This window comes from Lates calcarifer, linkage group LG9 (assembly GCF_001640805.2).
Source record: "Lates calcarifer isolate ASB-BC8 linkage group LG9, TLL_Latcal_v3, whole genome shotgun sequence".
NCBI classification, from domain to species: Eukaryota; Metazoa; Chordata; class Actinopteri; family Centropomidae; genus Lates; species Lates calcarifer.
Genome location: NC_066841.1, coordinates 20,562,958 through 20,578,740, shown reverse-complemented (window position 1 = coordinate 20,578,740; position 15,783 = coordinate 20,562,958). Strand labels below are relative to the sequence as shown.

At 44.1% G+C, this 15,783-nt stretch overlaps 1 long non-coding RNA gene across 4 annotated transcripts in view; it reads right to left on the bottom strand.

Moving 5' to 3' along the window:
• Positions 1 to 15,783, bottom strand: part of LOC127142759 (uncharacterized) — a 124,604-nt gene that overhangs the window by 68,158 nt on the left and 40,663 nt on the right. For all 4 annotated transcript variants that reach the window (XR_007813790.1, XR_007813791.1, XR_007813789.1 and 1 more), the window contains exon 3: positions 6,604 to 6,668. This is a non-coding gene — a long non-coding RNA (uncharacterized LOC127142759). The remainder of the gene's footprint in view (positions 1 to 6,603; positions 6,669 to 15,783) is intronic.

Below are 15,783 nucleotides of genomic sequence, written 5' to 3'. Positions count from 1 at the left end.
AGACGGTACAACGACAAACAATGACTTGGAGGTCATTTCTAATTCATTCAATCTTGAAGGAGTGACAGCCCTGTCACCTGCTGCTGCAGACAGGTGAGGCAGTAGAGGACCAGAAAGTTACCTGTATAACCTGGTCTGACTGAAGGACTCATCCTGATAGAGGTTTACCTGAATAACCATTAACCCCTCCCACAGGGGCGAGCGAACAAACACAGGTATGTGTTTCTCCTCGTTTCCTGTTTGTCTAGATCACATGAAGGAGTAAAACCACCCAGAAATAATTTTCAAAAGAGAAGAAAAGCCCTCCCACACAGTCCAGGATCTAACCCTGATTACAGAAGTGGTCTGCAGTCCTGACATTCACTTGATGCTCCCCCTTTTTTTAACCAGCTGAGGGGGCGGCAGCAGGAAGCAGGTCATGGCAAAGTTGCAACTGGCAGCCCCATAATTAATCAGCTTCCACTGTAATTAAGGTGTCCATCAACAAGCCAGGCAACAGTGTTCTCCCCCCCGGAGCCACAAGGCCTCAGGAAATCAACCTGCAGGAATAATGAGTTCACCTTTAACTGGCTTAGTAACAGATAAACACCATGTTACAGGCTGAATGCACAATTCATCAGATGGATCATCAGGGTCTGCAGATTCACCTCAGACCTGTGAAGGAACAGATTCATACAGAACTGGTCCTCGATCTCAACCCCTTCCTCTGCTGGTTCAACCAGGTTTCATTCAGCCTCAAACGCCCCGACACCAGAAAGAAATCTAATCTAAAACATGCACGTTGGTCAACAACAACTACTGGATGAACAGTTGTACTGCCATTCATGGTCTCCAGAGGATGAATCTTACTGACTTTAACAACCCTCTGACTTCTTCTCTAGCGCCACCATGAGGTTCACATGTGTGGTTTTATGGACTGGGATAAAGTTGGGTAAAATGTCCTGTAACTTTAACAAATCCCAACCCAGTCATATTTTTACAGTTTTTGATGGCTGCAAATTCTTTATATCTGCTAGGTTTAATACCTTAAAGGTAATACAAATCTTTAATTTTTGTAACACATTACTTTAAGTCCCCTACATTAGAGTTACTTATTAAATATTTATACATAAACAAAGTGATTTATTTATTTATTTAATGTATTTACTTTGGCCCTCTTTGTTTATTTTTTCGACTATAACACAGTATCATCCGCATAAAGACGAATTTTACAACTAGACAAAGAAGAAACTCATTTATATAAATGCTGAACAGGACAAATAGCTTCCTGTGGAAAAACTATTGGTTATTTCCTTTTTTATTTACTTATTTATATTTCTCATATTCCTTTCTTCTACTTATTTTTACATACTGCTATTTCTTTGTTGTGTAACTGTATGTTGATTTTGGATGGTTTTTCAGATTTTGTGTAAAACATTGCTTTTGTTTAAAAAATGATTTTAGCCACTTTGCCTGCACTCAATCTTCCAACACTCACCTGCCAGAGTGCTGCTGAGCAAGACACTGAGTCCCAACCAGCTGTTTGAGTGTGACCTTTGACCTTTCTGAGAAAGAAAACAAATGAATTTCTCCTTTCTCGATCAATAGCAATTAAGTAAATTAAAATGTTGTGTTTGTATCTTATGTTGATTTGATCTTTCCACACATTTTGTTTTAAGACAGTTCCCTCCACTCACTCCTGCCTTTTATTTTCCCGTCGTTCTATAACCTTGAGCAATCTCCTCATTGCTAAAAGCTGGGCGAGTCCAGCGAGTGGTCTCTAAATGCAGCCATTCTTCGGTGAGGACGCCCGGCCCCCGCAGCCGTGGATCAATGGTAAAAAGTGGAATTAGTCATTCTAAATCATGCAGCTGTGGTCGAAGAGAGCTCCTCCAAAAATCATTAAACAATCATGTATTCCCATTGATTTATTCTAAATACCTGAGGAGAGAGCAGATTAAAGCAGGGGAAGAGGCGGCTAATGCAGATGAAGCAGCTGAAGGATGGGGGGTCCTCGGGGAACGCTTTTGTCCTAATCAGAAGGAAACAATACTGCTGCAATTACCAGCCTAAGCAGGTCTATTAAGGCTCCTTCACTTGACATATTTATGTATTTCAGATACTGCAGGCCACATTAAATGGAGTTTACTCAGGCACTTTTACATTTCTGCAGTAAACAGTGGATACACCAGGGACGAGGTGAACAACCCATCTGCTCCTGTGTTGTGTCTCCTGTTGTGAACCTCAGCAGATATTAAACACAATAAACAGAGCTTTGTTTCAGACACAATAATATCACACACTTTGATACTCAAACTATTAATTAGACCAGTGCTTCTAAACCTTTTTGGTTTGTTGCAACTAACAATTCTTTTCAGTATCGATCAGTATGACGATTATTTTCTTAATTAATCAACTGATTGTTTGTTCAATAAAATGTGAGAAAATGCTGGAGATTGTTTCCCAGAGTTCAAGGTGACGTCTTGTTTTGTCCAACTAGTCCAAAACCAAAAGTCAGATTTCCAACTCGGAAAGTCAGAGCAAACCCATCAACCCTGACATCAGAATCCAAGATGGCTGCTCCTCACATCAACAGCAGTGAACTCTCTGCTAATGTTCCTGTTTATAGCAGCTCAGTCTCATTAGTTTCTCTTTAGTCAGTTTTGTGTTTTGGTAACAAAATTTAAATTAAACAGAATCAAAAAGTTTTTTTACACAATGAAATAAAAACAAAGACACCATCATGCTTCTTCAGGTGATTCTCCAACAGAGCAACAACAAAGAGCTTTCTGTGAGCGTCCATGTTTCCCAGAACGCTGTTCACTCGGCTCCGACTTCCAATGTAAGTGATCTTGTATTGTAGATGTATTAAGCATTAATAAAGCCATTAGTTACCACTAATAACTCTTTGTAAAACATGGATTATTAAGAAGTGGTAGCAACAGCTTTTTGAAGGACGAGGAGGTAAAAACAAGCATTTTTTTGGGGGGGGGGGGGGGTCCCCTCAGGCTGTGAATCTCTGCATCAGACAAACAGCAGGCTGGGAATCATTTCATGACTTCAAGAGATTATCCACAAAACCACTAAAGGTATTCATGACATAGGCTATAAAGATGTAATTTGATTAATTCATTGATCGCAGCCAATTGTCTCATAAAATATAGATTAATAGAAAATATCAGTTTCCATTCGGAGGCATGACGACGATAGGAGGCCTGAAATCCCAAACTATAAATTGCAGAGATTTAAATAAGTCTCACAACTTGTTTCTTATGAGACTTTAAAGCCTTGTAACTTATTCCCTGAGAGAAAATATTAATCAGGGCAGATTAAGCGCTCTGCACATTTGCTTAATGTCTCCAGAGGAGATAGGGAGGGGGGAGCATATTTTAAATTACACATCTATAACAAAGCTTTTACATCTTAGCTGAAGTCAGAAGGGCCCGCCGTCTGAGAGCTTTACTCAAATCCTCCAGCAGAAATAATGAGCGAGGCGACACAGCGGTGAAAGAGATGCACAACACTTTGAGGATTTGCAGAGATTAAACAGACTCTGATTTAAGTTTCCACAGTGAAGTGGTGCAGTCACACTCTGAGTAAAGACTGGGCTTCTCTGAAATATTGTTTTCAGAAGTCAAACACAGCTTTTCATTTGCCCGTGTGGTCACTGTAAAACATATTGAGCTGTAAGTCTGACGGCTGTGGACAGCACATTAATTCAGAGCGAGGGATCCTCAGCTGAGCAAAGAGCCTTTGTATCGGTGCTGAGAGGAGCTGATGTGCTCCTGTTTAAACAGCTGGGAGTCAACACACACTCTGCTCACAGGAATAACCACTGTCATTCGAGGTGTTTAACAATTCCTGCACATCTTCTCAGGACTGCAAAAGGAAAATAATCGTGTCTTTTTAGAAGGTCTTTGTTTGGCTGGGGCCTTACACAGCGATGGTACAAAGACCTTTAGGGAGTCCTAAAACCAGGAAGTCAGTTAGCATGTTAGCATGTTAGCTCTTCCTGTTGTCAGTGTGTTTCTGGTTAAATGTCTGAAATAAGGTCTGTGGTTTTAACACAAGCTCCAGACATTTTCAGGTTTTATTCTCCGACATAAAATGGGTCAGTAAATCCCCCACTCCTGATGTTTGAAGCTTTTACGTGTCTTAAAAAAGGAGGGAGGGAACCAGGCTGACGTTAACTGTTGACTACAGAAACACATCATCCCTGCAGGACTGTGTTAATCTGCAGAATAATTTCTGATTAATCATTTAGTCTGTCAGAAACCACAGCTCCTCAGAGCCAGAGCTGATGTTTTTAAACAGTCTTGGTTGACTAATAAAAATCTGAACACCAAACACCAACTCACAATTTCCATTTAAGATCCCTGTCCAGTTGCTTCATGGGAAACGAAGGATCCAGTGTTTCTGAAGGTAAAGACATCATCACCTCTGCTTTTTAACGCAGCTTCAGTCCAACTACATTATGATCTGTGTTAAGGTGAAACACTAAACAGCTGGCTGCTATAAATCCACAGCAGGACCAAGCACAAACCCAGATTAGATCATTATAACTCTGTGGTCTATACATGATGTGGTGCAGCTGATTAGTGAGCTGAAGTTCTGCTCGTCCATTTTCTCATCTCACAGTTCAACTCTGACGAGCAACAAGAAAACAAAAAGTCAATTCAACTTTGATGAAATCTCACAGAAAGAAAAAACTATTTATATCAACTGTGTGTGTGTGTGTGTGTGTGTGTGTGTGGGCTGTCGCTGCAGGTGTTTGAACAGTATCTTGATATAGCTCTGTTATGCTGAGGATCGACTGGGCACATGGAGCCGGTCGATATTTCTTTAGCACAAACACAGAAAATGAAAGCACTTTTAAAGGCTGAGGCGACTGTTCTGCCACAGCAATCTGCATCGAATGCAGGATTGACTGCTCCACCAGCTTTAGTATGTGGGTAATCAATGAGGGTAGGGGTTGGGATGTAATGATTAACTCTATATGGGGGTTCCTTAGGCTGCCTGCAGGATGACTGGGGACACGCTGAGCCCGAGGAAGACAAAAGATCCATACCTGCACATTAGTCACCATTTAACACATTACTATATTACAGTGTGTGGTCTGCAGCCATGTCACAGATACAGGAGAGAAACAAAGAGCTGTAACAGTCACACCTGCTCTGTCAGGATGAAACCTCTGACCTGAGACCAGAACAAACAACAACCAGAGGAAAAGCACTGTCCGAACAGGAACATGAGGAGGGTCTGTCCTACTTCGCTCTAATCTGCACTGAAACAGCAGAGGCCTCAGATTAGGACTAAGATTATAAAATGATTTAAACTCCTCTGATGAAAACCAGACTAAAATATCTTGAGTTTCTGTCGACTGTAATTAACAGTAATAATAAAAACAGCTGCTCGTCCACAGAGGAAACCAGGTGATGAAGAGTGCTCCAGATGCTGAGGCAGACAGGTGTGAACAGTAGGAACGTTGTAACACAGGTGTGTTAGATGATGGTATTTCAGACCTGCCTGTGTGGCCCGGTGTCAGGTCTGCAGCATTAATGTGTCTCTGGTGGCCTCGTGTTGACAAAGCTAACTGATGACAGCAGACGCTGCAGTCAGCCATATTGGAGGAAAAAACACTGTTGACCCTGCTTAGATTGGATTTACCGCAAGGCTGGATCCAACCACTGGTAGACATGATGGATTATTGTAATGGCCACCTCAATGGCCTCTTTGTCATGTTTAAATGGCAATACATTTTAGCTGGGGGGGGGTTAACAATGCCAGGCTGAGGAGGCAAATGATGTGTTTGAGGTGTAAATAAAAAAGTGTCACGGGCTGACTTTGTGCTGACGAGCTGCAGGTTATTACTATTGATCCTCCTTCATTATGTGCATTAATCAGCAGCCATTAAAAGCCATCATTATATCAGGCTGGACCAACGTCTTCTGACCGTCCAGTTCTTCAGCTGAGACCAGAATCACTGATTTATTGACAACATGTTCATGTGTTTATAAAGTACAGAACGTATCAGAGGCCAAGACACACACACACTATCTCACACACACTTCATCATCCAGCTGCAGATCGTACTTTTTATATTGTTCTTATGTGAGGAACTGAAACGTTTCTGTCTCTGTAAATGATGAACACTGGTCATAGAGTCACTGTCCACACACTGATCTGTAAATGTGAATCTGATGCTTTATTGTGAAGCAGGTTGTAAACTCTGTTTTAACAGAAGTGACTGATGATCTGAATAGAACTGTTAGAATCTGAAACAATCACTCGTCCATCAAACTCTAACTTGGTGTTCTGCTGAGGCACCAGAGTGTGATGTGATGTTTTTTGGATGAGGCAGAACTACAAGACAGTTTTTACTGTACATGTCAGAAAACTCAACATGTGATGGATTAATAACTGATAAAGAACTACACCTGATGCAACACACTGTAAAATCACAGTTTGCTTCTCTGTTCATTTACAAGCAGATCCAGACGTGTTATATGTGAACAGGTGATTAACGGTGTGTTCAGGGTCACTTTAGTTACTGTGACAGTGGAAATGAGACTTTATAAACCTGAACCATGTGAATAAACCCACAGAAGTTAAACTCAAACTTACCTTCAGCTGCTGCGACAGACTCCTGGACTTTTCCATCGATGTCTCGGTGTTCTCAGTCCATCAGCCTGTAAAGACAGAGACAGACCTGAGGTTTAACCACTGTTTGTTTAGTCAAACTGTCTCCATTCAAAGCTGCTGATCAGGATGAACCTGGAGCACTGAAGAAACCTTAAAGCTCTGCAGGTGGACGGAGCTTTATCAGACAGAGAGAGATGTTGGAAAATAAAGGAATGATGTGAAGGATCAGACGTTATGTTTCAGGGTTCCTTCAGATAAAACTGTGGTGAGAAACTCAGCAGCTGCTGTTAAAGACGCTGATAGAGACTCTGGTTTCCAGCTGCTTTATCTGCTGCGTCTTCTCACCCTGCGCTCATTCACAGTGACTCTCTGAACTCTCAGGACAATCATTACACTCTTATCACCAGCAGCAGCGCCTCTGACGCTCTGTTCCCATGAACCACTGCTGCAGCGCTTAAAGGAGCAAACCGCCAGAACATTCACCTCCTACATCTCAGACAGTTTCCATCCATGTGGACATGTCTGAAAATGAAACGGTCAGAGAGCAGAGACTCGGAGTGGAAGGTGTTTCACAGTAAAACCATCAGATTCTACTTCAGCCTGCGCTGAAGACGACCAGACTCTGAGTCTACAGCTGCAGCAGGTCACTAAACCTGACACAGGTCACCAGGTCATCGAGACTCTACAAACACTCTGCACAGACTCGCTGGATCACTCAGTCTAATGTGACCACGTCTGTGCTGAGTTTGATCCAGTTTCCAGCTCTGTGTTAATAATTAAAGCTCAGCTAAATAATTAACAGTGAACTGTACTAATATTAAAAACATACAGAGCTGTTGGTGCTGAGCATGTAGAGCAAACTGAGGAGTAGCTCATGTTTTATTGATCTTGATGGTGAAGATTTAGAGGCTGGTATTTGTTCTCCTGATTCAGATGATTAGAAAACGTAACCTGTGTTTTAATGAGGAACATTTTCTGTGCTGTACTTTGTTTACAGAGTTCAGGACAATAAAGTTATCTATTCAAAATGTTTTGTTTTGTGTGTTTGTCATGTTGTTTTATTACTGTACAGGGTTTGTTTCGTCGCTGCCTCTCAGAGTTTTCACCCAGTGAGTCCTTCAGTTTCAGCCTCAGACCTGAGACCTCAGACCTGAGACCTGAGACCTGAGACCTGCAGCCTGCTGGTCAGTGTTGATGAAGGAGCTGCAGCAGAGAAGCACCTGAGCTCTAACTCCGTCAGAAGGTTATATGGAGAGCGCTGAGGAGGTTTGTTGCGAGGCGACATGACTGGATGACAGAGAAAAGGAGTGAGCAGGACAGGTTCATCTATTTGGAGATAGACAGAGCTCCCACGCTGGAGCAAACAGTCTATAACAGAATGTAAATGAAGTAGCCTGTGCCAACAAACCACTACTTTCTCTCTATCATGAATAAATATTAGTAGTTCTCACTCTGCGGGCCGAGCTGCTTGTTCTCCCACAAAGCCTTGTGTGTGGCGTCACATTCCTCGCTTCCTGTTGCTACACCGAGCGTCTTCATCGTCCTCGGAGGTGGAAACATGGAGGGAGGGGGGAGGCCGGCTTGTTATCAAAGAGCCCGTTGGATGGTAAACACAAAGTCATTAACCTGCGACCCGGCTGGATGGCAGGCTGGGGGGGGGGACTGTTTGGAGAGGAGATTCCCTCGAGTCTCAGGGAGGTGTCAGGAGGAGATGGACTCATCAAATTGGCTTTACCATCAGAGAGATACTGAAGCTGCTTAAATGTCCATTCATGCTGGTAATGTCCTCTGGAGACAAAACCCAGAGGAGGGAGGACAGAAACAATCTGCAACAGGCTTCACCTCACAGCATCACTGTGATTCACTGTTTAATAGTTTCAGATCTCACTGCAGGGCTGAGATCATGGGTATTCATCATGACCATTCATTGATTTCAGCTTTTTACACAGAATGAAAACGTGTTCCAGAGGAGTCATTGCTGGACACGAGGACTCAGTGACTCAGTGAGGACTCAGTGAGGACTCAGTGAGGACTCAGTGACTCAGTGAGGACTCAGTGACTCAGTGAGGACTCAGTGACTCAGTGAGGACTCAGTGAGGACTCAGTGAGGACTCAGTGAGGACTCAGTGAGGACTCAGTGACTCAGTGAGGACTCAGTGACATAACGTTATCCTGCAGGGTCTTAGTTTGAAAACTCTGGGTTGGTGTTTCAGTCTGGACAGAAACTGAGGTTTCTGATGTCTATGTTCACTTCCTGATGATTCATGATTGGTTACTCTCTGATCACATGACCCATTTCAGCCTTGACCGAGGTGAATGTAACGTGGAGAACGAATCACGCCGACCTTGGCGTGTTTGCTAGCAGCAGCTGTTGAAGTTAAATTCGTTTTCGTTCCCGTTTCTTGTTGTATTTTCTGCAACAAAGCATTTACTTCCTGTTTACACCTTCACACTCACAACCTGTGTTTTCAGGTGTTTTAATGTGAATGGAGATTTCTTCTGACAGGAGCTAAAACACTGGTCAGACAGAAAGAAGACATCAGTGTGGCCTCAGATAAAGTCTGAGCACTTTAAGGCCAGAACATCATAAATAAATTAAGCCTTCATCATTTCTCCACAGTAATGTTTTGATGATTCACTTACATCAGATAAACGGCACTTTTCTTCTTGACTCCTGACCTCAGTATCTGGTCGTATTAAAACTGGATCATCCTCTACAGACAGCTTCCTGAGAGTTCTAACAGGCCGGGCGGAGGCAGGGTGGAGGTGGTATCAGCAGGCAGGAAGCAGAAAGTTGGATCAGCAGCATGTGAAGAGTTGATTTGAGCGCTGTCTCTGGTGACAGACTGCTGTCTCCTCTGCGGTGAGCTTTAAATGGTTTCTCTGTCAGGGAGAATGGAGGGGATAAACTGCACTCTCCAATCCCCAGACCCATTTAGGGAGCAGATGAAAAGGCAGACGGACAGGCTATACATGTTCCTCCACCTTTATTCAGCGCCAGCCAGCTGATAAACAAAACAGCAAATATCCACTGCATTTTTTGACAGCCACTTTTCACCTGCCACTCCACATAAAGACGCCGCCGCCCGCTTTTCTTTTTCCCTCCGTCGCTGTCAATCACGGCCCGGCCTCCCTGATCGCTGCTGCTTCACGTCTCCTCTCGCTCTGATCGCGCTCTGACAGCCCATTAATCCAAATCAGCAGCTGAAAATAATTATGGCATTATGGGAACAGTAGTCATTATTTAGAACATGATTAAATGTTTCCGTGTCTATTGACTGGAGCCTGTGTGATTTATGCATTTGTTTAGTCAATAGTGTAGTTGAAATGATGTCATTAATTATGTATGGAGAGACCAGGAGCTGCCCTCCCCCTCCTCCTCCTCCTCCTCCTCCTCCTCCTCCCCCTCCTCCCCCTCTGCTGCTGTTCTCATCCTGACAGATGTAAGAGCAGGAATCAGAGTTTAGGGAATTGCACGGTCCCACAATCTATCTCCAGCTCCATCTTTATGCTCTTTATCTCTTTTATATTCTCTCTCCTGCCCCCCCCCCCCATCAGTTAATGAACTTTTAGTCCTCAGCTGCAGGTTTTCACTCGTCATTCATCCTCTGTCTGAACAGCCTCGTTAAAAGGTGGAAACAAGCAAACACAGCTTTTTACAAACATGTTCAACAAACACGTGTCCTTCGTTTGTGGAGGAATAAAAACTAATAACTTGGCTTCTTATATGAAACTAATCACAGCAACACGACGACGATTCCACTGAAGAAATCCTACACGCTGTGGAGAGAATCTCAAACCAACAGGTGGCGCTATAACCCTGAGAGCTGAGCGCGCCGTCGTCCGATTGGTTAACGATGAAGGAACACGTCGAATGAAACGTCATCCTGACACGTTCAGACTCGTTGATGTTGCAGATGCTTCACTGTTCTCGCCGTTCAGACTCATGATGTCAGTCACAACAACATCAGGTCACAGTCAGTCTGACCTGGACCCAACGCAGGTTTACATCAAAACATCCTTATGACCGGCTAGGCTAATGTTAGCACTCGCTAGCACCAAACTTTGTATTTTCTTTATCAGTTTAAAAGTTGAATGCAGCCATTTCCTCTTCTCTGTCAGTGAAAGCAGCAGAATGACTCTGGACCAGGATAAACAGTCATATAACTACACACAAATAAAAGAAGAAGAAAACACCGAGCCTGTGAACAGAGTGTAATCAGTAAATTAAACTGTATGTTATGTCAGTGCAGAGCTCAGTGTTGTGTCTACAGGTAGATATGATCCATTACAACCACTCCCCTCATCCGTCCTGTCTGTCAGTCCGTCTCTCTCAGGGGTTTCTCTCTGTGGTCTTAGTCAGAGGTCAGAGGTCACCTATCGTTCCCATGTCAACTCTCCCCTGAGTAATTTCCATTTTAATGTCACACTTCCAATCTATCAGAGCTGTGACGGACATCACGCAGCCGGTTTAAGCCTCCGTCCCCTGGGCTGCGTCCCCTCACTGTTTGGATCAGACGGTTTCTGAGCTGACAGCTGCTGCAGATACAGGAGGACAAACACTCACCTGCTCCGACTGCAGGAAACCACCACACCCGCAGGGTGAACTGCTGTACAGGTATCTCACCTGTGATGCTGAACTGCACCTCAGTTAGTTAGACGTCATTAAACCAGTGTTCAGATCCAGCCAGGAAACTGACGCAGATATCAAGAGTTTGGTGTTTGTTACAGCTGCAGCAGGAGGAGGAGAGGATCATGGGTAATACAATGAGTCTTATAGTGGATTAAACCATGAGAACAGATCAGGACAGTCCTGGACTGTTTTCATTATTGATTAAAGAGCCAATCAGATCCTCAATCAGCCTCCTGTCCAGAGCCTCAGGAAATATTAGGAAACATTGAAATAACTAATCCAACAGTTAGAGAGCTGCCAGCTGTTTACTGGAGACACAAATAAAACAGAGAACCTTTAAGAATCAGGATTATTATTATTATATTATTATTATTATTATTATTATTATTATTATTATTATTATTATTATTATGCACCTGTGACGTTCATCACGTTCAACAGTGAAAAGCAGGAGGAGCAGGAGGAGGAGGAGGAGCAGGAGGAGCAGGAGGAGCAGGAGGAGGAGCAGGAGGAGCAGGAGGAGCAGGAGGAGGAGCAGAGAGAACCGTCAGCGTGTAATGTTGATATTTCACAAACAAACGGATGTTTTCAGATGTTTTCAGATGTTTTCAGATGTTTTCAGATTTTTCAGATGTTTTCAGATGTTTTCAGATGTTGTCGGCGCAGAGAGAGGCGGCTGGTTCCAGTCGCTGCTCTCCCCTCATGCCTGACTTGGGATATTAATGCGCTCCAGTAACTGTTAATTTCACTTTGGAGAAGTGATTTATGGGTAGACGGAGAGCAGAGGCATAATCTAATTGAGATCAGAATGGCTGTTTCTCACACAGTCACGCCTGCACCTTCCAGATGGGGCACCATGATTAATGCATAATGAGCAAATAATTCATGAAATTAATAAAAAACAATTCTTCAGCTCTTCATGGAGAGAAGAATAAATACAAATAGGAATCAAAGTGTTTTTCTCCTCCCTGCTGCAGGCACAACAATCAATGGAGAGAAGCAGGATAATCAATCAGAGATCAGACGGTCTGTCTGTTCACTCGCTCTATAAAACAACACGCAGCAGGACGACGAGCTTTCTGCACCATTAATGTCTTCATCTGAGTGTCTGCAGCTCTCACATCATGTGACAGGAAGGAGGCGGCGGTTATCTCTGTGATGGTGGACAAACTAACAGGAAACAGCTTTTAAAGGAACCAGACGTTCTTCAGCTGAACCTCTGGACATCATCCATTCACCTCATCATCTCTCTTCACTGTTTTCATCTAACGTCACTGAATCGTCTCGTTTTGTTCGACCAACGTACGACAAAGACAGAGAAGCTAAAACCTGCAAACATTTGTTCTTTTCATTTCCTGTTTATTGGTTCATCAGGTGAAAGTTGCAGCTGTGTCCTGAGGACTGACTCTGAGTTTACTGAAGAGAAAGAGACGAAGAAGCTGAAGTGTTAAAGGATCAGTCTGCTGTTTCTGCATGTTGTAGTCTAACACTAACATAATGAACTCACATTCTCACCATTCATCCTGACAATGTTTTTCTATCCAGGATCATTAACATCAGGAGGAAACTGGGTCAGAAGTTCCTGAGGTCAATCATCATGTTTGTTCCTGTAAAACCAGCAGCAGACGGATACAAACACCTGAGCTGCTGATGATCATGTGACCACGCTGCACCTGCACCTTCAAATATAACAGCCTCTGGTGGACGAATGAACATCTGAGCTTCTCTTCTTCTTGAGTCTTACTTTGGTTGTAGCTGTGACTCATCTGATCAGAGACATGTTTAAATTAAGTCGTGCAGAGCTGAACTACAGTCAGACGGAGGTGAATTACTGGATGAAGTCAGGTCATGTGATCAGAGTCTGTCACACTCACCTGTTTCTACAGGACTGTTAGTCACATTAAAACATGTCACTCTCGTTGTAAATGAGATGATTCATGGACTGAACGCTAACTGCTCGTCTGAAGCTGCTGCGATCGCCTCCATCAGCAATAAGAGGATAAATGTGATTTAGAATCATCATTAGAATATCTGAGAACTGGACATTAGCCGTCTAAGTGTACTAGAGAAGATGGATGTCGCATGAAAAAGGAAGATGGTGAAAGAAGTGGGGCCGTTTATCGATTGACAAAACTCTAACGTTTTCATCTTAAAACAGCAGCTGCTTCTCTGTCAGAGCAGATCCATAACACTCAGCGCTGACACCTTCCTGGAGAATATCCTCTATTGATTTCTACATAAGGATTCATCTTTCTGCATTAGAACACACTGCGCTGCACATTTCCAACAAAGACCAATCACCTATATTTATCATTATTTGATTGATGTGTCATCATCGAGCGGGGGCCGTCAGTCGTGTCCGCGGGGTTAAAGTGTCCCGGCGGTAATGAACTATGTCTTTAATCTAGAGGTGGTGGGGGGGCAGGGAGGGGGGTGTTACATCAGAGTATTTATTTGCGTAGCATGACTCCTGGCTGCTCTGACCTGCACAGCTTACGTTTCACACAGAACACATTTACACAGCTGGAGCAGAGGAGCTGCTCACAGAGGGTTAAACGTCTTATCGCTCATGTGGGAAGTGTCCCATATCCTCACCAAGTTCACCTCAGCCCACGCTCACAGCGAGGAGGCTTTATCTGCTCTGATCAGGAAATAACCGACGCTGGTTTACACCCTCATCTGACTGGGCTTATACATACAGGTTCCACATGTTCTCACAGTAAATCCACTAATTTATCATCAGTTATCATTTTCATAAAGAAGCACAACAGGAGCCTGAACTGTGACTCTAACAGGCTTCAGTATGTTTCTATCCAGCAGGAGGAAAGCTGAAAGTAAAGATTATTACTGTGACCGTTCATTTGGTCCAAAGTGACTTTTACAACATTCAGACTGAAAAGGAGCCGACGTCATCAAAAATGAGACGAGATGAAGAGATGAAGCCTCGTGTTTCAGCTGCTGCAGCCACAGGACTCAGACCTGAACCAGATCAACCCTCATCTGAAGAGTTCTTCCTCTGAACACAGCGTCAGAACCTGAGAACCCGTCCTCTCTGTTCCACGTCACATCTCTTTCTCGGACTCTGATCTGAAACCAGATGAAGGATTCTTCAGCAGTCTGATCTCAGCCTCTGAACAAACACCTCAGAACTAATGACTGCTGTATAAACCTCAGCTCTGGGACAGAGGGCTGCAGCAGCCCACGTCTTTATAGAAGGAGGAAATGGTAATAAGATCATCAGTGATGTATAAATATGCTCATATTCCTCAGTAAATGTGATCCAGTCCATTCAGGGTCTCACCCCCACCCCCTCCTGAAGCTGGACCCCGGCTGAAATGAAGTCCCGGGGGAGGGCAGCGATTTCAATTTACTCAGAGAGCGGGGGGGCACTTCTCTCTCAATAAATACCTGAGGATTGGATTGGACACACTTAAAGTCATTGGCTGTAAATGAGAGAGACTGTGAGGTCAGCGGACTTTATAGACCCATTATAATCTGAGGAGGACTCAGACCCAACACACAGAGGAGGAGGAGGAGGAGGAGGAGGGAGGAGAGGAGGAGGAGGAGAGAGAGGAGAGAGGGAGGAGGAGGAGGAGGAGGAGGAGGAGAGAGGAGAGAGAGGAGGAGGAGAGAGAGGAGGAGGAGAGGAGAGGAGGAGGAGGAGGACCCAAAAGAAACAGATCCACCACACTGAGGAGGAGGAGGAGGAGAAGGAGAGAGAGGAGGAGAGAGAGGACGAGGAGGAGGAGAGGAGGAGGAGGAGGAGGAGGGAGGAGGACCAAAAGAAACAGATCACAACTGAGGAGGAGGAGGAGAAAGGAGAGAGAGGAGGAGAGAGAGGACGAGGAGGAGGAGAGGAGGAGGATGAGGAGGGGAGGAGGAGGAGGAGGAGGAGGAGGAGGAGGAGGAGGAGGAGGAGGAGGAGGAGGAGGTGGAACCTCAGCTCCTCCGGGCCGATCGAGGTGATCGGTACATCGATCGATTCCTCTGAGAAAGTGTCTGAAGCTAAACTCTGTTTCTCCATCTGATGATGTTTCTGTGTAAAACATGAATCACATGATGAGTCATGTGATAAAGTGATGAGTCATGTGATACAGAAGAGTCAGCTGTACAGAAACGTCTCCTCTCTTTGATCCAAACTGAAGATAAAAGAATTAATAACTGATAATCAATAATCATCAGTGAAGGATCAGAGTCTCTCTGACCCCCCCTCAGAGGAACACCCCCCCCCCCCCAACAGGAGGCACCTTTGTAATCCTATAAAGAGGAAAAATACCAATTTGTACCAGTTTGTGTCACAGCAGTGTTTGGTGTTAAAGTACACTGGGGGTCTTCTGGTCTGGGCCCTGAACCTCAGTTTGAGAACCCTGACTGTGTCTCAGTGAGTTTTACTGTCTCTGATCTGAGGACATGAAGAGAATAAAGACTGTAGACCTCAGAGCAGGAGGGTAATCAGATTACGACTGCATCCCAAACACACAGGAAGAATTTATAACTGCATGAGAGAGAGAGGAGGAGGGAGGAGGAGA